We start from the raw sequence: 25,869 nt of genomic DNA on the forward strand, positions 1-25,869 counted from the left end.
ACTGGGACTAATTTGAGAGGGCCTAGCCTCCAAACCATCAGGCTTAATTTTATAACAATTCACCCCTTGGTGTTTGGGAGCATTGACATACTCCCCCATTACAGTTACCTTCAGTAAGTAGGCCTTACAGAATGGTATAGTAATGAGTGGGAAGCGTGAACATTCAGTTTCTTTTCTAGTAAGGCATGGCCTAAATCTATTTCATAAGCACCTTATATCATAGGAATCAGATGTCTCATGCATTTTTCTGGTTTTTGAAACATCTCCTCTTGGGCATTTTGGGATGTGCTTGTTTTCAGAGAAGCTCTGAAGGGAGGTGCTTCTCTTAGAATATTTTGCTTCTCTGGTTGAAATGTGCTGTAATATGTTGCAAAACAGTTGTTAATACCATTTAGTTATAGCAACTTAAAATTTACTTTTCCAGTAACTAGTTCATGTGGTAAAAACCAGCTCAAACTTTATGGTTCTAATTCTATTCATAACCTAACTATAAAAAGAATATCAAATTAGGAACCCACAGTTCATTGAAATTTCAGAGAATTTTAATTGTTACATATCCCTTGCTGTCTCTATCTTTATTTAAAATGTGTACCTGATATAGACACTGATAACAACAGGATGAAACAAGGATATTAAAAAAAACTATGAGGATTTGACTCGTAAAATTAACCTTTCTTATGAAAGACTTTATATTTACCAAAGTAGACGTGCAAGTTAAGGTTAAGAACATTTTTCTAAATTGGCATCAATTCTTTTATCATTTAAGTTTTTAAGACTAGCACACTCACTTATATAATTTTTTATTTCAGATTTAAGCCTTATAAAGGGAAAATAAATCCTTCAATTTTACTATTTATAACTGTTATGTGATATAAATTCACAAATTGTAATGTTGATATATTTAAGAAATTCAAACAAAAACTAACAAATCAAAGATTAATCATTCTAGTGTACCAGCTTATGCAGAGTGTGAACAATAAAATTTTATATATAAGCTCCTTAATTCACTTTTTAGAACTTATTATTAGAACATGCTCAAGGCCTGTATATTCCATGATGATCACTTACATTTGACATATTGATTGCATCATATTGTTGCTTTCTCAAGATTTACCCTCTAGGTAATTCCTTCATTAGGAACATGAGATATCATTATAGATTGATTGATTATTGTCCTTCATGCTCAAAGAGAGCCAAAATAGCATCATTATATCAGAATCAAGATACAATGTGTCCAACTGTAGCTGATTAGACCAATATGAGCTCAGAAGTCTGTACCGTAGTTTGGGAACAATCTATGTGAGTATTTAGAATAGAGATGTCTCTGAATTTGTGTATTTCATATTTCTTTAGAGCTACTACAATGATCCATCAGCACTGAGTAGTTGTGGTGCACCATAGGTCTTTGGCCCATAAGTAGCCTTCAGGGCATCATAAAAGTGCTTTGGATTGTAACCATCAGTATAAAACTGAATTTCATCTGCCTTGTTAACGAGCTAAGAATCCTTCATCTCTAAGTTTCACTTATACTTTACTATTGATGAGATAAATGCTGCCTTTTTAGAAATGGGGGAACTATCCTACTAGTAAATCGTGTAAAGATCTTGTTTTTTGTTTATTAGCTTCTGAATTTCCCCATTATATCTGTCAAACTAAGCTTCATTTTTGCAAGTGTTCTGGTCCTGATAAAGAAATGTCATGCTGTACGTCAAATCTATGAAAGCTGTCCATTCTTTTTCTATTTAACTATTGCTAACTGTATGTTGGTTCAGTTTTCCATTAAAGTTACACCAAACTGTTCATGTACAGAGAAGCACTTTAATCTGTTGATATTAAGTCTTCTGGTGTTGCCTTGGGCCTGATTCTTTTGTTGAATTAAAATGTTTTGCTTGGAGATGATAAGTCTATAATCAGTCCAGCATTCTGTGCCACAGATCATCTTTGTCACTCTTACATCCTCTCTGTCTCTTGTCCTTACAATGATATAGTCCTTTAAATGCCAATGTTTGCTGTAAGGGTGCATCTGTGAAGCTTTGTTACATTTATGTAAATAGAAGACACTGTCAGTGGTGAGGAGGTCATGAGATTGCACAAGTCTTCAGTAGTACATGACTCTTGTAGTTGATGCTTCTTACTACATTCTTCCCAAGGACTTCAAAATTATAAGCTGGTCCTCTTTCAACATATTAGTGATGATGGTTTCCCGAACTTCATAAAACTTTTCCTTGACCTCATTAAGATTCATCATGGTGGGAGCATACACACTGACGATGATGTTGAGGCACTTCCCTACAAGTGGCATTAATGTTGTGATGAGCCTAACACTCTTTTTGGGAGGCATATGAGCTTGTTGTTTAGATTAGTTTTATTGTGGTGCCTAAATCAGCTTCATGGTGCTCCCCATCATGGTAGCCATCCAGAAAAATGTGTATCTAGCTCTGACTTCAGTAAACTTGCCTTCATTCAACAGCCCTGTTTCACTCAGTGCTGCCATTTGGATACAATACTCGATGAGTGTTATAGCAACAAGAGCTGTTGTCTTTGAGGTCTACTGGATTTCCTGTTGTCAATAACCATGAACATATTCCACGTACTTATGGTTAGTGGAATCATCTTTAAAAAGTTTTTGTACATTTTGAGGAGATCTCAACCACAGGGCAAGAGTCCCACCTAGTGTGGTAAGCAGACCAAGACTAGGTTTGGCAAAGCAGACAATTTTTACTATACCTTTTCTAGCCCCTTCTTCACCCCAGGAGGTGAGCAGTGTAGTTCTTTAAAAAGGCTATGCAGACACCGAGAGGGTTGCCAAAGCCCACTGCTGCTTTAGGTCAGTGAGAAGATGAACCTATGGCCTGAGTCACCTGTGTGAAAGGTTGTGACTACAACTCGCAGTATATCAGCACCTATTGCTTTATCACTTGACTGTCACCATAGGACTTTGAGGTAGGTAAAAATGTTAAATGTTGTGGGTGATTTCTTTTGACTTATGCATAAATTGGATTTAAGTAAAACAGAATTGGGCAAAGTCATCAGCCTTACTCTCTTTCACTGTCATCAAATTCCAGTGGCAATACAAAAGCCAAGATGACTGGAGATGGCCAAGGATACAATGGGTGACTTTGGTGTCTTTGATGTCTAAACAAGCTCTAAGCATGCCACAGTGTCAACTTTAGCTGCCTTCATGGCCACTGGAACAAATTGTTCTCATCTGTCTTTTCTACCAGCGGAAGTTTTCACATGCTTGGGGAAGATATTCCCCTAACTTACTCAAAGATTTGAAGCTCATTGGTTACCCTCAACCTGGGTTAGCCCATCTGCCAAAACTGTTTACTAGGGTGTAGCCACTGCAGGTACTACATCTTCTTGGAGCCATCAAATGAGAGTCGTGTGGCAAGTAAAAAGCAACTCTGAAAAGGGCTCAGCAGACCTCACAGCAGAGGTACTAGCCTTCCCTGAATATCTACACACGCCAATCAAGATATCAGTTTGAAAATACACCTCTTCTCATACAGGAAAACACAATTTTTAAATTGGTGACAAGTTTAAAAACTTTTATTTACCTGGTTAGGGAATTGATATTCCCTTCTGACATCTTAGAATTTTTAATAGGAACCAGCAGTAAGTCATATGTCTTAACTGTCCAAAAACAAAACAAAACAAAACAAAACTCTGACAAAACTAAAGTCCTTACTATAAAAGGAAAAAAAATAGTTATAACAGGGAGAAAAGACTCCCTTATAGCTGTTTGATTTTAGCCACAAATTATTTGACAGCCAACAATATAGGAAAGCATCACATTATGGAAGACAGGTTTATGATTAACTAGGCAGGAGAATTTCTTGATTAGGTATATTATGAAGGCAGATTTTATGATTTCAAAGAAAATCATATATATGCCTGAATGGTTCAGAATCACAGGATATAAGGAATTCTCTAAGTAGAAGGCAGAAGAATCAAAGCATTTATTCAGGCTCCAAAGTAGCAGACCCACGGACCAGCGTCCCCAATTCTATATCCTGGCCAAAAGCTTCCAGGCCCAATAAGTCTGCCTCACAAGAGTAACCAGGAAGTTACAGAAAAACATGATGAGAATAAACCAAATCATATGCGTGCTTCTCCCATCCGGTAAGATTACCCACTGGCCTCAAGCCCTTGCTCAGCACTCCTGGTCCACAGGTGGGTCAGCCCTGCTACCAGCAGTGCCTGCTTCTTCAGCTCCTTTGGCTTCGGCCTGAAGCCATTGCTGCTGCTACTGCTGCTGCTGCTGTTGCTGTCGCTGCCTCCAACGAGTCTCAATCTCCAAGCTGTTTTCTCTCCTCTTATACAGTATCAGATGTCATCAAGCATTGTCTGAGCAACCAGACCTTAAGCTCCTGTGATTGGCTCTGGTTTTAGAGCCTCCCCTTAGGACTCTGCGAACTTCACACCCACATCGGCTTAGCACCTAGTAATTAGGGGTTTGGGACAAATTTAGGAGCAAAGAATTAATCAGATCAACAAAGATCTAATTGGCTGCCCCCCCCCTTAGTCAGCCCCACCGGGGGCCCCACCTTAAGCCTATTCAAATGAGTAGAAAGAGCTTCTCACGTACTGATTGCCTCAACATTAGGAAACTGAGTCAAGAGGATACTACCTTAGTCCATGCTAAAATCATCCCCTCAACCTCTCACAGAGACAGATATCAACCTGTATTAGTTGCTAGACTTTAGCACATCACATTTCTTTGAACACATTAGATATATTACGATTTCAGATTTTCATATGTGGAATCTAAACTCAGAGCAATGTCAAGTTATAATCCAACAAGTTTTTACTTTATATAGCAAAATCTTGGAGGGAGAAGCATGATGTCTGACATTAACAGATCTAATACCATAAAGGTTATATGATTGTCAAAGAAAATAAATACTCTTTAAGATTCTTCACAGTGACTAGGTATGATTTCAAAATTTATAATCAGCAAGGCTTCAGTAAGCAGAGTTGCTAACATCTACAGGCAAGGGTAAGCTGAAGAGAAGCATGTAACACAATTTTAACAATAAGGCATTAATTCTAGTAAATATCACAAATCTTAGAGACAGAATAACAAAACAATAACAAAAAGAGAATGACACAAATGCCACAACAAGTTTAGATGATAGCAGTGTAGGTGAATTTATTTCCTAATCGTCTTTCATCGCAAGTGGCTTTTAAACTCACAGTCTTCTAATTTGGAAAAGTATTAGTGCAAAACACATTTCATTAAAGATAAAACCAGTACAACAAAAAGGTAACATATATGAGATAGTCCTGAGGAGGGGATATTACTTCTTTTCACTTTAGACTGGGAAACAGAGGTGACAAGGAATGGTAATAAGTTCTGACTAGTAATCCTAAAAGGAAGATATACCTTGTAGTAAATTAAGTCATGTAAGACAAATCTTACATTAAAATTACTGGGAAGGGGCAGCTAGGTGGCACAGTGAGTAGAGCACTGGTCCTGGAGTCAGGAGGACCTGAGTTCAAATCTGACCTCAGACACTTGACACATGTACTAGCTGTGTGACCCTGGGCAAGTCACTTAACCCCAATTACCCTGCCCCCCCAAAGAAAAAAAATACTGGGAAATACATATAAGGCTCTACTGATATAAATTCATAGCTATTATTATTATTGTTATTATTAGATATGCTCAAAGGATACTGGGCTAGATAATATGAGCCACTGTTAAATTTTCTCACTCTACTATTCTAGGTGGAGGGCTGGTAGGGTATTATGATTTTGGCCCAGGCAAAAGGCTCTAAGGATTCCGGTTTCACTCTGACAGAGTACAACCCCAACTTATTCAAATTGCAGTCCTTGAGAATTTTAACAGGTGTTAGGACTACACATTGTGGAATTTCTTATATGCAAAATTATAATTAAGGTTGAAATGTACTATTTAGAAATGAGCTAAAAGTAGGAAGGATACTAACTGCTTTCCATGTGTTCTTTCATCAGAATTTCTTCCATTTTTTTCTAATGAGATCAGTAGGCTTAAACATCAGCTATTTTGAGCAGCTTCTTCCACAAATTAGCAAGGTAGTTCTTAATTTTAAAAGAGATGCCTGGTATACTTAGAAGTTAAGGTTGCATGACTCAGGGCAGTGTGGTATAAGGGGCAGAGACACGAATTAATCCTCTCCTTTTTGTAATGCCTAGGTAGACCTATCATTTAATGGATATGGGGAACTGTAAAATACATTGTTATTATTCCTAAATAAAATTGAATTACCACACTCTAGCCTGGGTGTGAGGCTATTTCTTGAAATCTTAAAGTACTGAAGCTTTTCCCAGTTGCAAGTATGTTGCAAGACTCCAGTATTATTTCTCAAACTTAGCCATTTTAACTTTCATCAGGTCTGGTAAGTACTTAGGACTTTGCATTTTGCAAATGAGGACATGTTAAGAAATCTTTGCAATATGTGTGTAAATATTCCTAAGTAAATAGTTTCCAAACAGTTTTATGTCATTCTTTTAACACATGAATCTATAGCCCAAACGAATCCTGATTGAAAGAGAATTTAATTTTCTAACAATATTTCTAATACAATGATTTGCCAAATTTATGTTAGGCACCTTATTAAGTACTTCACAATCATTATATTATTTGGTCCTCTCAACAACCCTGGGGGTAGGAACTATTTATACCCACTTTACAAGTAAGTCAACTGAAATAAACAAATGTGAGGTAACTAATTTGCTTAAGGTCACACAGCTAATAAATTTATGAGACTGGATTTTGAATCAGGTTTTTCGTGATTCATATATTTTCTAACATTTTGTCTTAATCCTAAATAGCAAATGTAATTTGCATTAAATTCTGATTTACCACAATTATCCTGATAGGGAAAAATATCTTACCTTAAATTCATTTTAAGATAAGCCTTATTTAAGTAAAATCACCTATGGTTTTATGATCACAGATACCATGTCCATTAGATATCAGAGCTTTTAAACCTAAAGTCTATTGTTATAAATTTGACTTATTTTCAATGATTCCTGGTAACATTTTTCACATTCATATAGACCTTTTCTTCACTTTCATTTAAATCACTCAAAGACCTGAATCTATTTCTTTGTGTTCTTAATGTAGCCTTATTTTTTAATGTTTTACATTTTTTATGTTTTTTATTTTCATAGCATTTTTCCCAGTTACATGTCCAAACAATTTTTAGGTTTTCTTTTCAGGATTTTGAGTTCCAATTTTTTTTTTCCCTCCCTTTCACCCCTGCCCTTTTGGTAAGCAATTTGATATAGGTTATACATATGCTGTCATGTAAAACATATTTCCATATAAGTCACAGTTGTGAAAGAAGAAACAGATCAAAAAAGGAGGAAAATCATGAAAAAGAATAAAGTAAGTGAAAAAGTATGCTTCAATCTGCATTCAGAATCCATCAGTTCTTTATCTGGATATGGGTAGCATTTTCCTTCATGAGTCCTTTGTACTTGTCTTAGATCATTGTGTTGCTGAGAAGAAATGAGGCATTCATAGTTGATTATCACACAATGTTGCTTGATTCAGTGAACAATGTTTTCCTGGTTCTGCTCATTTTCACTTCTCATCATTTCATATGAGTCTTTTCAAGTTTTTCTGAAATCTGCCTTTTCATCATTTCTTCTTGCACAATAGCATTCCATTACATTTATATACCACAGCTTGTGCAGCCATTCCACAATTGATGGGCATCCCCTCAATTTCAAATATTTTGCCATCAAGAAAAGGGCTACAATTAATTTTTCAAAGGTAGGTCCTTCTCCCTTTTTATGATCTCTTTGGGGTACAGACTCTCATCTAGTCTGGAACTGACCTCTAACTGAAGTTATACAAAAAAGGATAGAGACAGGAGAGTTAGGACACAAACAGAAATTTAATTAATTTCAGAGGGAGGAAAATGGCATTTGCAAACTGAAACCCTTTCCCCCCTGCTAAGAAGGAGGTCTTAATGCTGCTGATGCTGGGGCCACTTACGTACATAAAAAGGGCCGGACCACAACACAATCATTCTTAGGTCTTGGGACAGTTCTCATGGCTTACATTTCTTGAGACAATACAGGCATTGTTGGTTTCATGGGAACAATCATTGTCTTCAAATCTTGGGAGTCATGATTACTCTGTGGGGTACAGAACCAGAGTTCTGTGATGGGGACAGGAGTACAATACCCGATAACTACAAGGTACAGGGATTGTGAACATGTGTTGGATGGCCCTGGGAAATGGGGAAGGTAAATCCCTCAGTGAACACCTGGTGCTGGTCCAAACAATATACTTTGCCTGAGGGTGGTATCATTCAGAGTGCAAAGGGTTATTATTATGCCAAGTTCAAAGCACAGCTTGCTTGCTGGGCCATAGGTCTGGGAACAGGGTACCTAAAAATATTTTGACAAGACCTAGTAGAGGTATTGGTGGTTCAAAGGGTGTGTACACTTTGGTTGCCCTTTGGGCATAGTTCCAAATTGCTCTCCAGGATGGATGGATCAGTTTACAACTCCACCAACAGTGCATCAGTGTCTGGATTTTCCCACATCCTCTTCAATATTTATAATTTTCATTTTTTTGTATGTCATATTAGCCAGTTTGATAAGTGTGATGTGGTACCTCAGAGTTGTTTTTATTTGCATTTCTCTGATCAAAAGTGATATTCATATTCCTATAGATAGCTTGGATTTCTTCATCTGAAAACTGCTTATTCATATCCTTTGACCACTTATGAATTAGGAAATGCCTCGTATTTTCATAAATTTGACTCAATCATATATTTAAGAGCACTTTATCAGAGATACTTGCTGCAAAGATTGTTTCTCATCTTTCTGCTTTCCTTCTAATCTTGGTTGCATTGATTTTGTTTGTGCAAAAGGTTTTTAAATTTAACTTAATCAAAACAATCTGTTTTACATTTGGTAATGCTCTCTATCTCTTGTTCAGTCATGAACCTCTAACTCACTTAACTTCTTTAAGAATTTCAGTGCTGTACCAATTGGTGCATATATTACTTCACTGTTTATGGTAGCTTTTAGCAAGATGTAGTTTCCCTCCTTATCCCTTTTAATTCAAACTATTTTTGCTTTTGTCTTTTCTGAAATCAGGATTACTACCCCTGCTTTTTTTTTAACTTCAGCTGAAGCATAATAGATTCTGCTCCAGCCTCTTATCTTACTCTGTTTGTGTCTCTCTGCTTCAACTGTGTCTCTGATAGACAACATATTGCATGATTCTGGTTTTTGATCCACTCTTATTGGTTTCCATTTTATGGATCATCCCATTCACAATAATATTTATTAAATGTATATTTCCCTCCATCCTAATTTTCCTCCTCTTTCTCCTCTCTCACCTTTCACCCTTTCTCTATTCAACAGTGTTTTGCTGCTGCCTGTTATTTCCCCCAGTCTGCTCTCTCTTCTGTCAGGTTACCCTGCCACCATTTATTTAATCTCCGCCCTTCCTATTTTGCTTTTGAGTAAGAAAGATTTCTATATTCAATTGATTGTGTATTTTATTTGTTTTTGAGCCAGCTATGATGAAAGTAAGGTTCAAGTGATGCCCATTGCCCACCCTCCTATCTTTCCCTCAACTTTAATAGTTTTTCTTTTCTTTTTTTAAAATTTATTTAACATATTTAGTTTTCAGCATTGATTTTCACAAGAGTTTGAATTACAAATTTTCCGCCCATTTTTACCCTCCCCCCACTCCAAGATGGCATATATTCTGGTTGCCCTGTTCCCCAGTCAGCTCTCCCTTCTGTCATCCCACTCCCCTCCCATCCGCTTTTCCCTTCCTTTCTTGTAGGGCAAAACAAATTTCTACGCCCAATTGCTTGTGTATCTTATTTTCTAGTGGCATGCAAAAACTTTTTTTTGTTTTTGAACATCTGTTTTTAAACCTTTGAGTTCCAAATTCTCCCCCCTCTTCCCTTCCCACCCACCCTCCCTAAAAGTCAAGCAATTCAACACAGGCCACATGTGTATCATTATGTATAACCCTTCCACAATACTCGTGTTGTGAAAGACTAACTATATTTTGCTCCTTCCCAACCCATCCCCCTTTATTGAATTTTCTCCCTTGACCCTGTCCTCTTTCGATAGTGTTTGTTTTTGATTACCTCCACCCCCATCTGCCCTCCCCTCCATCATCCCCCCCGTTTTTTTATCTTCTTCCCTCTTCTTTCCTGTGGGGTAAGATACCCAATTGAGTATGTATGGTATTCCTTCCTCAGGCCAAATCTAATGAGAGCAAGATTCACTCATTCCCCCCTCACCTGACATCTCCCCTCCTCCCACAAAACTGCTTCCTCTTGCCACCTTTATGTGAGATAATCCACCCCATTCTATCTCTCCCTATCTCCCTCTCTCAATATATTCCTCTCTAATCCCTTAATTTGATTTTATTTCTTTTAGATATCTTCCCTTCATCTTCAACTCCCCCTGTGTCTGCTCTCTCTCTCTCTCTCTCTCTCTCTCTCTCTCTCTCTCTCCATATATATATTTATATATTTATACACACACACATACATGTATACATACATACACATTCACTTATATATATACACATAAACATATATATATATATATATACATATATATATATATACACACCCATATATATATATATACATATATATATATATATACACACCCATATATATATGCATATTCCCTTCAGCTACCCTGATACTGAGGTCTCATGAATCATACACACCATCTTTCCATGTAGGAATGTAAACGAAACAGTTCAAGTTTAGTAAGTCTCTTGCAGTTTCTTTTTCTTGTTCTTTTTCTTGATTACCTTTTCATGCTTCTCTTGATTCTTGTGTTTGGAAGTCAAATTTTCTATTCAGCTCTGGTCTTTTCACTGAGAAAGCTTGAAAGTCCTCTATTTTATTGAAAATCCATATTTTGCCTTGGTGCATGATGCTCAGTTTTGCTGGGTAGGTGATTCTAGGTTTTAATCCTAGTTCCATTGACCTCCGGAATATCGTATTCCAAGCCCTTCGATCTCTTAATGTAGAAGCTGCCAGATCTTGGGTTATTCTGATTGGGTTTCCACAATACTCAAATTGTTTCTTTCTGACTGCTTGCAGTATTTTCTCCTTGTTCTGGGAGCTCTGGAATTTGGTGACAATATTCCTAGGAGATTTCTTTTTGGGATCTATTTGAGGAGGCGATTGATAGATTCTTTCAATTTCTAGTTTGCCCTGTGGCTCTAGAGTATCAAGGCAGTTCTCCTTGATAATTTCTTGAAAGACGATATCTAGGCTCTTTTTTTGATCATGGCTTTCAGGTAGTCCAATAATGTTTAAATTATCTCTCCTGGATCTATTTTCCAGGTCAGTGGTTTTTCCAATGAGATATTTCACATTGTCTTCCATTTTTTCATTCCTTTAGTTCTGTTTTATAATATCTTGATTTGTCATAAAGTCACTAGCTTCCACTTGCTCCAATCTCATTTTTTAAGGTAGTATTTTCTTCAGTGGTCTTTTGGACCTCCTTTTCCATTTGGCTAATTCTGCCTTTCAAGGCATTCTTCTCCTCATTGTCTTTTTGGAGCTCTTCTGCCACTTGAGTTAGTCTATTTTTAAGGTGTTGTTTACTTCAGTGTATTTTTCAGTATTTTTTTGGGTCTCCTTTAGCAAGTCATTGACTTGTTTTTCATGGTTTTCTCGCATCCTTCTCATTTTTCTTCCCAATTTTTCCTGTACTTCTCTAACTTGCTTTTCCAAATCCTTTTTGAGCTCTTTCATGGTCTGGTACCAGTTCATGTTTTTCTTGGAGGCTTCTGTTGTAGGCTCTTTGACTTTGTTAACTTCTTCTGTCTGTATGTTGTGGTCTTCTTTGTCTCCAAGGAAAGAATCCAAAATCTGAGACTGAATCTGGGTGCGTTTTCGCTGCCTGGCCATATTCCCAACCAACTGACTTGACCCTTCAGTTTTTCAGCGGGGTATGACTGCTTGTAGAGTAAAGAGTTCTATGTTCCACGTTTGGGGCGGATGTGCCAGCTCTGCCACACAAGCGCTCCTCCTTCCCCAAGAACCCCCAACCCGAACTGGGCTTAAATCTTCAGCAGGCTGTGCACTCATACTCTTATCCGCCCCTTAATTCCTCCCACTAGGTGGGCCTGGGGCTGGAAGCAACTGCAGTTGTAGCTGCCCCACCTCCACTGCCCCAGGGCCGGTGGCCAAACCGGGAACTCCTTCCACTCCTGCAGCTTTTCCCACTAACCTTCTCTTTTGTCTTTGGTGTTTGTGGGTTGAGAAGTCTGGTAACTGCCGCAGCTCACTGATTCAGGGCACTAGGGCACATTCCGCCTGCCTCCTGGTCGCCGCTCAAGCTGGGCTCTACTCTGCTTTGCTCCCAGCTCCCAGCTCCTAGCTCCGTGTAGGATAGACCTCACCCAGAGACCATCCAGGATGTCCTGGGCTGGAGCCCTGCTTCCCTCTGCTGTTTTGTGGGTTCTGCAGTTCTAGAATTGGTTCAGAGTCATTTTTTATAGGTTTTTGGAGGGACTCGGTGGGGAGCTCATGCTAGTCCTTGCTTTCCAGTTGCCATCTTGGCTCCGCCCCCTTTTATAGTTTTTCTTGCCTCTTCATATGAAATAATTTACCCCATTTGACTTGTCCTTTCCTGCTGCACCCAGTGCACTCCTCTTTCTCATCCCTTAATTGCTTGTCATGTCATTCCTTCTCATTGACCATATATCCATTATGCTCTATGTATATTCTTTCTAACTGTACTATTAGTGGTACAATTTTTAATAATTACAAGTATCATCTTTCCATGTAGGGATATAAATAGTTTAGCTCCATAAGAATTCCTTATGTTTTCTTTTCCTTCTTTATCTTTTTAAGCTTCTCTTTGGTCTTAATATTGGAAATCAATTGTTTTTGGTTCAATTATGGTTTTCTACTTATGAAAGCTTGAAATCCTTCTACTTCTTTGAATGACTGTTTTTCCCCTTAATGTGTTACGCTCAGTTTCAACATGTAGGTGATTCTTGGTTATAGGCCTATATCCTTTGCCTTATAGAATATCATCTTCCATGACCTCTGATCTTTTAATGTTGCAGGGTCTAAGTCCTGTTAATTCCTGATTGTGGCTCCCCAATATTTTAGTTATTTCTTTCTGGCCACTTGCAGTATTTTTCCTTGACCTAATAGTTCTGAAATTTGGCTATATTATTCCTTGGAGTTTTTATTGAGATCTCTTTCCAGAGGTGATCAGTGGATTCTTTCAATGCATATTTTGCCTTCTGGTTCTAGGATATCAGGACAGTTTTCCTTGATAAGTTCTTGAAAGATAATGTCCATGTCCTCCTTTTGATTATGACTGTCAGGTAGTCCAGTGATTCTGACATTGTATCTCCTGGATCTATTTTCTAACTCAGTTGTTTTGTTCCCATGTGGTATTTTACATTTTCTTCTATCTTTTAATTCTTTTCATTCAATGTGATTGATTAATTCTTGATATCTCATAGAGTCATTAGCTTCTACTTGCCCAAGTCTGCCTTTTAAGGAGTTGTTTTCTTCAGTTAGTATTGTACTTCCTTTTCCATTTGGCCAATTCTACTTTTTAAGCATCTGTTTTCTTTTTCCAAGCTGTTGACTCTTTCTTCATAATTCTCTTACATCACTCTCATTTCTCTTCCCACTTTTTCTTTTCTTTGTGTCTTGGTCTTCCCTGTCACCATAATAAATTTCTATATTCAGATTCCTTTTTGTTGTTGTTTTGCTCATCTTTTTTGGCCTTTTTCCTTTCTTTTAAATTTGAGCTATGCTCCTATTTTCAAAGGGCCACTGACTTGGCCTTCTTGTGACAGGGGCCTCAGGCCCTTGCTGTTTACCTGGTGCTGCACTGATATTACCCTGAGGTCCATGGGGGGTGGGGAAATCATTGTGTCTGGTGCTGAACTGCAGGGATGGGATGAGTGGTGGCTGGAACTGATGGAGACCATAAGAGTCTCACAGCTTACTTTGTACTGAACTTAATTCCTAGTTCTGGTGTCTGTGGTGTGCTAAAGCTGTTGGCATGTTCCTGTATTTCCCTGGGGCTATACTGAATATGGAGGTCTGGCTGTTGGATGATGCTTGTTTTCCTGGGGCTGTGCTGAATTATGTGGTGCTTCTGAGAGCTGGAGCCTGCCTGTTCCCCTGGCTATGCTGAAGCATGTAGAGGATTCTGCTCTTTGCCTACTTCACCACACTGGGGATTAGAGTCTCCAGCTGGTTTACCGAGTCACAGCTTGCTGCTGGCTTGCTGGGAAGCTTCCTGTCTGGGACTGCACTCCTCTTTTTACTCAAATAAGATGGACTTTTTTTGCTGATCTTCCAAGTTTCTTGGACTAAAAGATTATTTTACCCCATCTTTTTCCTGGTTCTGCTGTTCCAGGATATGTTTGAGGGCACTATTTTATGGTTGTTTGCAGTTTAATATAGAAGAGTTACAGTAATTTACTACTTGTTCTGCCGTATTGGCTCCAGGAAGTAGAATTCTTTTGTGATTTTTAACCTCCTTTTTGTGCTCTTCCATGAGTTCTTTCTGGGCTTGAGACTTGAGACCACTTCCCATTTTTCTTTGGGGTTTTACCCATAGGTGTTTTGACATTATTATCCTCTCCTGAGTTTGTGTCTTGTTCTTCCCTTTCACTATAATAGCTTTTCCTGGTCAGATTCTGTTTGTTGTTGTTGCTTGCTCATTTGAAGGCCTTTGTTCTTTCATTTAAATTTCACCTCTGCTCCTGAGGTGGAAGGGGCACTGTCTCAGGCTTCTTTTGCTAGTGGCTACAGACGCTGGCTATTTACCTGGTTCTACACAGGTATTACATGAGGCCCATGGGGGTCTCTCATGTCTGATGCTGTCCTGAGTGGTTCAAAAGTGTGGGTTGCTGGCACTGCTGCAGGTTGTGTGTGTGGGGGTGGGGCAGGGTTCTCACAGCTTACCTGGTGCTGTATCAGGGCCCTAGCGTTTATTCTGGCATGTGCTGTGGCCTGTGGTGTGTTTCTGCAATTCTCTGGGGCTCCACTGAAGCATGTGGCAGTCTGGTCACTGGCAGATGCCTTTTTGCAGAAAGCTATGCTGAAGCACATGGCAGGGGTCTGGTGCTGGTAGCTGCCCATCTGTTTAAGCTCTTTGGTTTTGTGTCTACCTATTTGTCTGGGGCTATGCTGAAGCATGCTTATTGCTGGAGGTTGCCTACTTGCCCAAAGCTATGATAAATCATGTGGCAGTTCTTTGAGCTGGAGTTAGCCTGTTCCCTTAGCTATGCTGAGGCATGTGGGAGGTCCTGGTTTCTTTTGCCTGCTCCACTATGATGGGGCTCAGGAAAGTATCTCTAGCTGGTTTGCTGAAGTGAGGCTTGCTGCTGGCTTGCTGGGATGTTTCCTGTCCTGGATTATTCTCCCCTTTTACCTAAATGAGACAGACCTTGCTTCCAGATCTTCCAAGTTTCTTGGGGTAAAAGATTATTTCACTCTGTCTTTTTGCTGGTTCTATTGCTCTAGACTTTGTTTTGGGGTGATGTTTTGTGGTTGTTTGGAGGTGAATATGGGAGAGTTACAGAGATTTACTGCTTACTCTGCCGTTTTGGCTCCCAGAAGTCCAGCTTGCCATATTATATTTCTTAAGAGCATTGCCTCACATTATCCAGAGGCATTTGCCATTTTCTTCAGTATTAATCTTGGAGAAAGTTTTTTTTTTTGGTTGTTGTTGGTTTGTTGGTTTGTTTTTTGTTAAGAATAGAGAACTCCTAATAGGAAAAGGTTTTTTTTTTCCCCAGATTTTCTCCTACCCAGTATTCCAATCCTATCCAAGATTATCAATAGAACTGATTTATGAACTTTTCCTTTAGTTTTTAAGTACTTGTCAATTAATTATTTTAAAAATTAATCTCTTGATCAATATCATCAGTGTCAAGTGGCACAGGTTGTTAATAAAACAGTACAGTGCTTCAGATTTGATTTACACAATTTTATCCTAGTTAAATCAATTGATTGTTTGTTACAGGCCGAGTTAGAGCTGAGCCCTGTCCTCCTCGGACCTCCAGGCCCAGGGACCTGTTGAGATAGACTCGGGGCTTTGGGATGTGGGTGGAGCCAGGAGGGGTCTCGCCTTTGTTGCCTCCCTAGCAATTCCAGGTCTTTGCTCGGACCTGCCTGACCACATGGAACTTCCGGTTCTCTGCCTGGGCTTGCCAGAGCACATGGAGTTTCCGGTTCTTTGCCTGGACTGCCTGATCACAGGAAGCTTCGGGTTAGCGTGGGAAGAGAAGGGGAGGAGAGTAGGCGGAGTTGGGGCGGTCCTACTTACCAAGGTGTATTGATTTTTACCTGTCCTTCACCCATGTAACCAAAGAATGTACCTACGTCACTAAAGATATAAAAGCGCTGCTTGCTGAAATAATAAACAGAGTCCTTCACCATCTTTTGGCTCCCGCCCCATTCATTGTCCTCAAGATCAGGTCCTTTGCTTAGGCAAAGGCCTGGGGCTTGCGGGGAACCCCGAGTATAGTTGCAAGGCTTCGGGAGCCCGTAACAATTGATAAACTTCTAATACAAGATAGTATACTGGTCTTCATGGGTTTGAGGACTAACCCCTTTTGGCCTAATATATTTGGTACCTTTCAAATTTAAGTTAAATATTTTATTTAAATAAATTCTAAAAATATTCATTGGCGTTTCAACAGTATGTTAAGTTACCAGTTCACTAATGATCAGAAAAGGCCCTATTGCTTGAGTAAAGCACTTCATGTAACTTCTATATAATAATAAAAGTGTTCCCCTTAGTTTTCCTGATTGTATTTTTTTTAAAAAAAAGTATGTTTAAAAATGTATTTAAAATACTTTGCCATTATGTGCATTAAAAAGTTCCTATTTTAAGTGAACATTTCTTATACAGTGGTATTATAATAGTAGCATACATTTTTAACTATTAAATTTTGACATTCTAAATTCCATTCAAGGCCAATATAGAGAAATATTGACCAAAATATACTTTAATGACAAGAACTTATTTTTCAGTTTTTAGACATATTTCCTTGATGTCAAATGTTGAGTGACAATATGACAAATAAGTTCAATAATAACACCTTCAATCTAATGAGCCCAAGGGCTAATTTTTTCCCATAGGCTAACTTCATTCCTCAGTCTCATCTACTTCTTTAAATTTAATGGCCAGTGTCCTCTTCACTCCTGTCAGATTGCTGAAATGAAAGCTGAAATCACCTGACTGCATAAGAAAATTTCTGAGCAAGAAAAGAAGTTGTATAGTACAGTAGACATTTACAGCTGAAGAAATACCAGGAAAAAGTTATCTTTGATAAGCTGGTTCTAACCCATGAAATCCTAAGGAAGCCAAGAGGAAACCCTGAGCTTAAACCAGAGAGTAGCCAGAATCCTGAAGGATCAACTTCTGCTAATAAATGCATTGGCTCCCCACTGTGGAAAAATCTCTATCCTTTAATCTTAAGTTATGTTTATTAATTATTTTTATATCTGGGATACTAAACCATTATCAGAGAAAGTGGATAACAATATTTTTCTCTCATTCCATCACTTCCCTTCTTAACCTAGATATACTAATATTCTCTGTGCAGAAGTTTTTCAGTTTCTAGTATTCAATGTTTTCTATTTTATCTTTTGTAATTGCCCTATGTTTTGTTTGGTTAAGAATACATGTACTACCCATAGTTCTGAGAGATATATGATCTGTTTCTCTTCTACTTTTTTGTAGTATTATTTTTCATATTAAACTCACAGTTTCATTTAGAATGAATTGTAGAGTGTGGTGCAAGGTGTTAGGCTAAGTCTATTTTTCAGATTCTTTTCCAGTTTTCCCAGTGGTTTTTATCAGATAAGGAGCTTTTCTCTAGAGTACTGATGTTTTCACTTTATCAGACATTGGATTGTTTAGTTCAATTGTTTCTGAATCTCCCTTGTCTAGAGTGTTTCATTCATTTAGCTTTCTAAATTTTTATCAGTTCCAGATTGCCTTTAATGACTGCTGCTTTATAATATAGCTTGAGATCTAGAAGTGCTATTCTCCATTAGAGCTTACTACTTCTCATCATTTCCCTTGATTTCTGAGATAATTTGTTTTTCTAAATGAATTTTGGTATTACTTCATCAAGCTTTATAAAGTATCCTTTTTGTTGATTTGATTGGTATATCATTAAAAGTGTAAATGAATTTTAGTGCTATTTTTATTTTTTAATATTGGCATGTCCTAGCCATGAGCACTGAATATTCCCCTGCCTATTTAAGTTGTTCTTATTTCTTCAAGGAATGTTTTATAACTGAATATAAAAGTCTTTTATGTGCTTTGGGAGGTTGATCACAAGATATTTTATATATTTTGTAGGGATTTGAAATGGGATTCTCCTTTCTATTATTGTTTCTTGTACTTTATTATTATTATATAGAAATACTATTGATTTTGATGATATATTTTGTAGCCTGAAAATTTGCTGAAACAATTACTTGTCTTACGTGGCATCTTTCCTGACTCATACGGGTTTTCCAAGTAAATCACCAAATCATCAGCAAACAAGGATCATTTTATTTCTTCTTTACTTATTAGTTTTTTTAAAAAATTCTTTTTACTTCTGTTGTTGTTATAGTTAGCATTTCTATCACTATATCAAATATTAGTGGGGAGAGTGACTATCCTTGCTTTAATCTCACATTTATTGGAAAAGATTCTAATATATTCCTGTTACTTATGATGCTTGCTTTTGGTTTTAGATAGATGCTTTCCATTATATTAAATAAAGATCAATCTATACCTATACTTTATAAGTTTTTGTGTTAGTTTATTTTAGCATAGAGGAATGTTTTGTGTTGCCAAAAGGTTTCTCTGTATCTTTTGAGATAATTGTGTGATTTTGGATGCTTTGATTTTTAATATAATTAATTATATTGATATTTTCCCTAATGCTAAACCATTCTTGCATCTCTGATATAAATCTCACTTGATCAGAATGAATGATATATTGCAGAAATCATTGTAGTCTATTTGGTATGATTTTGTTTAAACTTTTTGGTTCAATATTCATTAATGATATCTGGCAATAGTTTTATGTTCAATTGCTTTAGGTATTAGGATTATATTTGTCTTGTAAAACTATTCTGGCAGGGTTCTTTCTCAATTTTTGAGAATAATTCATGAATTATGTGTACTCTTCTTTAAAAATTGGATAAAATTCACCTGTGAATCCATCAGGTCCAAGGGGTCATCTCCCCCTGCTTCCCTCCTCCATCTTTACAGCAAGATCTACTTCCTTTTCTGAGATTGGCTTTTTTTTTTACAATTCAGTATTTTTGTATTTTAAAGGTATTCTTTTTTGTATTTTTAGCTTTTTAGAATATTACTGTGTGAAATATATTCTGATTGTTCTTTTTGTTTCTTTTGGGTTTGCTGTGAGTCCATCTTGCTCATTTCTTACTTTTATTTGATTTTCTACTCTCTTCTTTTTAATCAAATTACCTAAGGGCTTATAAATTTTATTAGTCATTTGAGTGAACCAGGTTTTAGTTATTTTTATCATCCCCATATGGAGTTTTGTTTTCAATTCAATTTATCTTTATCCTATACCTTTCACTTTTTTTGTTTTTTTAATTTAATTTATTTAATCTATTTAGTCCTTTAACTTCTAATATTTCCTTTTTGGCTTATTTCAAATTTATTTCTCGATTTTTTTCTAATTTTAAAAATTTGTTTAGTTCTTTAAGCTTTTCTTTTTCTATTTTGCTAATGTATGTGCATAAGGATGAAATTTTCTCCCTGAGTATTGGTTTAACTGTATCCCAGATATTTTTGTAGGTTGTTTATCATTATCTTTTTTTAGTTATTCAGTAGTTATTCATAGTTTGTGTGATTTGTTCATTGTCATATTCGTTATTTATGTTTTCATTGTTAATGCTCCATTAGAGAATGTTTCTTTTGGTTTTGGTTCCTTAACCAAATTGACTATTTCTGTTTTTCAGTACTTGTTTGCAGTATCTCTATGGCCTATTACATGATCTATATTTGTAAAAATCCCATGAGGTACAAAGAAATATGCATAATCTAATTGTTATTTAATTTAGAATATCCCATAACTCTTTTAATTCTATTTTCTCTAGAAATTTGTTCAGTTTCATGTTTTCTTTTTTTATCTTTCTGTTAGACTTATCCAAAAATGTAAGAGGGATATTGAAGAATCCTATCACTATTGTGTTATTGCCTATTTCTTTTTGAAGCTCTTATGTTCCTTTATGAATTAAACACTAAGGAATTTGGAACATATAAATTTATTACTGGTAATGGTTTGTTTCTTATCATTCATTGCAACATAATATACTTTCCTATTTTTAGTCATTTTTTAGTTTTTTAATTTTTCTTTCTGTTTTGTCTGAAGTATGATGGTAATTCTCAAGCTTTTGGACTCATTTGATGCATAGTAATTTTTTCTCCTATCTCCCAAATTTTATTTTTGGTGTGTTTTTGTTTTTTAAATGTGATTCTTGTAAGCAACAGATGGCAGGTTTTTATTTTCTTATCCAATCTGTCACTTTTTTCATTTTGTTGGATTGTTTAATCTATTCACATTTAAAGTTTTAAGAGTTAAGTTTACATTTCTTTAATTTGTCTTTAATTTTTTTAATGATTCCCTCCCCCCTTCTGCTGTAAGGCACAATTATGTTTCTCTAGTTATTTTACTTTATTTTTTAAAGTTGACTTTGTTCCTACTAGCTCTCTTCACCTCACCCCACATCTTCTTTCTTTGTTTGTTATTTTTCTCTTTAGTATTTGGTATCTTTATTTTTCTCTTCTTTTATCTAGTTAAATATTCCACCCCTCTCAGCTAATGAAATAGATTTTCCTTTTCTCTCCTCCTTTTCAGCTGGCCCTGTTCATTAGGTCTTTTTGAGGGAGTGGGGGTTAAGTGACTTGCCCAGGGTCACACAGCTAGTAAGTGTCTGAGTCGGGTTTGAACTCTTGTCCTTCTGATTCCAGGGCCAGTGCTCTATTCACTGTGCCACCTAGCTGTTCCCATTAGTTTTTTAATTTCATTTTTGCACCTCTTTCCAAAAAAGATTTATGTAACTCTCTTCATTATCCACCATCTCTTCTTCTTTTATGACCTTTATAGTCATCTTCTCTTTCTCTTCTCCATATTTTTAATACAATCTAAGCTTCCAAGGGATCATTTCTAGGCTCTACTCTTTAGGTACTTTCTGACATTGCCTTGTAGAACTTATCCTGTGGATTACCCCTTTCCACTCTCAGAACAATGCCAATTATTGTAAGTATCAAAAAAGATATTGTTCCATGGTAGGCCACCCCTGCCCCCAGTGATCTATACCCTCACTTGTTGACCTTTTATTTTCTATATTTACTTGGAAATCTCTTCCTGTGTCCAGGCTCTCCTACTCCTCCAGGTGATAATTTTTCTCAGGGGTTCCTCTCTACCCTTCCTAGAACAAGTATGCATTTCAGTCAACAAATCTCCAAGCCACATGCAGTGTTAAGATTCTCATTTCATTTCACCCACAGGATCATTCATCTGTAGAACCTCCTCCCAGCTTCAAAGTAAGGCCTCCTACCTTTCCCTCTTTTCTTCCCACCCTTCTTCACCTACTCCACTGTCTCATCTTTTCTTTATGATACCACAGAGATCACCACCTTTTCCTCATTGGTATCCCTTGATTTGACCCAAGTACATCACTCATTCTTCTCTATCCTCCTTCTGCCCTCTCTCTTTTCATGTACTTTCCTATGTCACAATGTAGTCTCTCAAAAGAAGAGTTCTCCTGTACACAGTATGTTGCTAGGTTTTGTTTATAATCCCCTCTTCTACTTCTTAACTTTTTCCTCCACCAGATTTCTGCCTTTACTCCTATCTCCTTGCACACATTTAGAAATACATGTCTTATTGGTCTTTCTATTATCTTTCTACTGCTGTAGCTGTCTGCCTTTATTCGTTCCTCCTGAAATTCTCTTGTTTGACGTATTCAAGAAGCTCATAATCTCTTCAGTTCTGGTTTTCTTTCCAAAAATGTTTCAAACTCTTCTGTAAAGAATATTGAACTCCATCTTTTTGGTTGGTATGCTTAAGGTCAGATTTGCAGTATAGGTTTCCCTGGGCTGCATCCTGAGCTTCAGTGCTCACTTGTCCAACCCTTCTTTTTTTCTAGTGGGTAAGTATTAGTCTTAAGTTATTCAAATATCCTTTGTTTCCTGTTTTACAGACTTCTTTCTGTTGGCTTGTTGAAGTTGTTTCTGAATTAAATTAACTTTGGCCATTCTGTGTCTTGGTGCATACAGCCTTATTAATTTATTAATTTGTGAATTAGGAAATCATTTTTTCATGTTCAGACATCCTGGGCATTATGTTATAATTTCATAAACTCCTCAAATTCCATAAAAGACCTCTGTCTCATCAAATGTTAGATCATTTTCCTTCATTTTGAAATACTTAATTCAGGAATGTCTGACCTTATTTACTCAATCTGGAAGCCATTTTCCCTTCTGTTACCAATTTTTTTTCCTGTTGATTTATTTTCAAGGTCTTTAAATTTCTTCTTTCTGAGATCTTTGGTATTTTCACACTCCTCCCCATCATTTTCTTTTTCCTTTAATTCCTGAGTCCCTCCACTCTGACTGTGATTTCCTTGGGAGCTGGATCTCAAAAATGTCTCAGTCTCCTCCCACAGTGGAGAAATTCATGGTTCATCAGCCTAGATGTCTGTCTCAACTAACTTTCATTTGCTCATAAATGGCCCCAGCTGGATGCTGTGCTCCTTTCCTCAGGTTCGGTGAAGGGCTGCTCAGCTTCCTGTACGTAGAGTATCTATTCTCTCTGTTCCTTGGTTCTCTAGCCTGTCACAAGCAATTCAGAGATTGCTACAATGGCATTGCAGAGCATGCTGGCACAAGCAGTCCAGAGTCTACTGTCCCTGGCACCTTCTTTTCAGAACATTACAGTATTGGTGCTTCAGGGTTGCAGGCCCCAATCAGCCTTTTACTCCTGAAGGGCTGTGGCCACATTGGCTATTGAGGTTTAAGCAAACTTCTGCATAATGAAGCCCCTGAAGGCACTGGAAGGAGGGAGGGGGAACAAGGTTGAGGGGTGAGTTTTGATGTGTCTGTTTTGTGTCCTTGGGTGTGCTAAAATGGCCTCACTGCTTATGAGAGGTGGGGGAGGGGTGCTGAGTAAAGTCAGGGCCAGTGAATTTCAGTTCCTGGGTTTGTTATTTTTATTTTTTGAGAAGGGGTACCTTTTTTGGATTCTAGGTGTTCTAGACAATGAAAACAGCAGAAGCTGCCTTATATTTGGCACATAATTTCTGTTTTGGAGAGGTTTGAGAAGTTGTAGGAAGCAGAGAAAATGTCTAGTATGCCTTCTCATTGCTCATGTGACTCTTAAGCTCCATTTAGACTTTTTTTCTGAATGTTTACTATGTTCCTCTCATAACTCTTAAAAATCAGTCCTTCAAAACCCTCCAAATCATATTGCCATCAGCAATGAGTTCCTCTATGTGTACTTACTCTGACATAGCTGTTATTTTAAACTTTGTTTAACTTAGGGCTATTTCCTTTCTCAGGCAGCATGTTAAGGACAATAATGTTTGAGTTTATACTATTTGTCCATGAGTTTGGTTGAAGGAGTACCTTTGGGAAACTTGAGCAGAGTTGAGAAGGTTTGAAAAAGCTACTGTAAAGAATGGGATAGTGAATCAATTTGGATGACTTGAATGTTTGCCTTGTTGTAATGAGGATCTAGTTGAGATAAAAAAAAAATCAGTTTGTGATGAGCTCAGTCAGCACTGCTACATGAATTCTTCTGGCATAATTCAGTAGCACATGAATAGGAGTAAATAGGATCATGGGAGTAATCCAAAATTGGGTCTTGTCAAGACATATTTAACAGTAGGACAAGGGGCAAGGAAACTGAGGGAAGAAGACAGCGTAGAGATGAGTTGGCTTACTAGTTGGTAGAGATAGGAAAAAGAGAATACTATAACCAGTGTGGAGTAAATGGTCTATGAAAGAATTGAGAAATGGAGTGAATGGAGGTCTGAATGAACATGAAGACCAGAGTATCAGGGAAATACGACATGATAAGTTATGATAATAAAAAAGGAATTTCAGATTTCATGAACTTGGATGTAGAACACTTATTATGATGCAAGGGTTACTCGTATAACATAAGGCAGTAGTTACCTGCTGGAAACCCAAACCGTGAGTGAAAGCACATGTTGTGGAAATAGTATGCACGAAATCAAGAATTTGTAAGGAATCATGTACAAGATCTGTAGCTTGTAATCTGTAGGCTCAATTATCTTCCCCATCTCCGCCCCCTTTAAAAATTGAGACATTTGCCCTTTTACAATTTTATGGCAGCATTCTCATTATCCATTTCCCCTCATACCTTTGGATGTGTTTTCTCTGGGCCTGATACATTGAACTCATCAAGGATGCTTTCTTACTATCTCTCTAATTCATATCTGCTTAAATTCCCTACTATCTGTTTGTTTCATTTTGTGTTTCCAGACTACAAATTATTTTCCAGGTAGAGAAAACAGAGCAAAAAGAGTTAAATATAACTGCCTTTTTGCCATCAGGTTCATCCTCTCTGAGGAGTAGTCCCAGCTTTTCTTTGATCCTCTTCTTTTCTATGATATAATTTACACAATATTGTCTTATGCTTAGTTCTTATCAGTCACAACCCATTTTGAGCTATAGTGTTACCGATAGATCAGAACCATGCCACAGTTTTGTATTAATTCGCTGTTACCACCCTTGTTTGCATCTTCTCTATGGTTTTAACAAATTACTTTATGTTCATGGTCACATTGTTCACATTAGAAAACCCTACTTTTCCTCCTCGATGTAATTTTTTTTTCTTTTTGTCTTCAAATTTAATTACTGAAAGCCACCCATTCCTTTACTGTCACTTTTTCTCTGAAAATTTAGGCCACATGATCCTCCCTATTCTTTCTCTGAATCCTTTAAATTTTGTCATACACATATTTTGAAAAGGTTGTTATACTTTGCCTGGATTTCCTCTACTCCTATACCATAATTTGTAAGATAAAGTGGCCTACCCCACTCCAACATTTTCATCATTTCTCCTTCAGCAACTAATTTCTCGTTGTGGTGAGAATAGTGTTTCCCCTCATTAGTTCCTCCAAAGATGAAAGGATAGCATTATCACTAAGACAAGCCAGAAAATTATTAGCTGCTTTACTTTTGGCAGAATACCTCTAGCAGATGTCCAAATAATTGAAGGCCTCCATCACTACTAGATTATGCTTCCTTTGTTCAAATTCCAACTCTGCTGCTTAGTATGTGTGCAATGAATGTTTTTTGGGAGGAAGTCACTTAAACTCTTTAGGCCTCAGTTTCTTCCTTTGTGACACAGCAGATTGGATTTAATTACAAATTTTTTGACCTCCAAAATCTATTCCAGTATCTGAAGGTAAGGCAATATCAAAAGATTAACAGAGCAATATTTTCAATTTCTTTAATATAGATGCCACATAAAAACAAAATAAAGAATTTTAAACAAATTTTTGTACATTTTTATAGTCTATTACTGTGACAAATATTGATATGGATGTATATATTCGCTCAATTCAGTAGATTGCTCAGTGCAACATTCATTTTAGAAACCAGTTACATATCTAAGATATTATCATCTATTCATTGTGACAGATGACCTTCATAATGCAAGCTATGATTAATTCTGTAGAGAAAAAGTTTTTGAGAGCATAATTTCTGGATTTGTATTAAAATAAGCTGTTCATCTGAAAGATGTTATCTAATCCAATTTAGAGTGAAATGCTGATAACCAGTAACACATTTATTCCATTTAAA

Source organism: Trichosurus vulpecula, chromosome 2, assembly GCF_011100635.1.
Source record: "Trichosurus vulpecula isolate mTriVul1 chromosome 2, mTriVul1.pri, whole genome shotgun sequence".
NCBI classification, from domain to species: Eukaryota; Metazoa; Chordata; class Mammalia; order Diprotodontia; family Phalangeridae; genus Trichosurus; species Trichosurus vulpecula.